This window comes from Pteropus medius, unplaced genomic scaffold, assembly GCF_902729225.1.
Source record: "Pteropus medius unplaced genomic scaffold, Ma_sr-lr_union100, whole genome shotgun sequence".
Taxonomy (NCBI): Eukaryota; Metazoa; Chordata; class Mammalia; order Chiroptera; family Pteropodidae; genus Pteropus; species Pteropus medius.
The window spans coordinates 1,122,251-1,122,665 of NW_024354501.1; positions in this window are offsets into that span (position 1 = coordinate 1,122,251).

Below are 415 nucleotides of genomic sequence, written 5' to 3' on the forward strand. Positions count from 1 at the left end.
GCAACCTTCGAATGACGGAACCTCAGTGGAAAAAATAAAGTGAAATCAAAATGACCCGAGGGACATGGCAATCCCAAGCCACTGGCACTGTCATCAGCGCAGTCTCTCCGGGGATGCTCCCTTGGCACACGGACTGAGGACACCGCCTTTCTGGGTCTGTGGCCCCTCAGGTTCGGCGGGCATGTGTCCGTGTCTCAAGCGGAGACACCCTTGACAGAGCTGTCCGCTTTGCCGAGACCACGCCGACTGCGCACTCCGAGCCAGCTCTGACACACACACAGGCAGGAGACCCAGGTGGGCGCTGGAGACCCAGGTGGCCGCGGCCGACCCAGGTGCACGCGGCAGACCCAGGTGGCCTTGGCACACCCAGTTGGGCGCAGGAGACCCAGGTGGGCGCAGGAGACCCAGGTGGGCG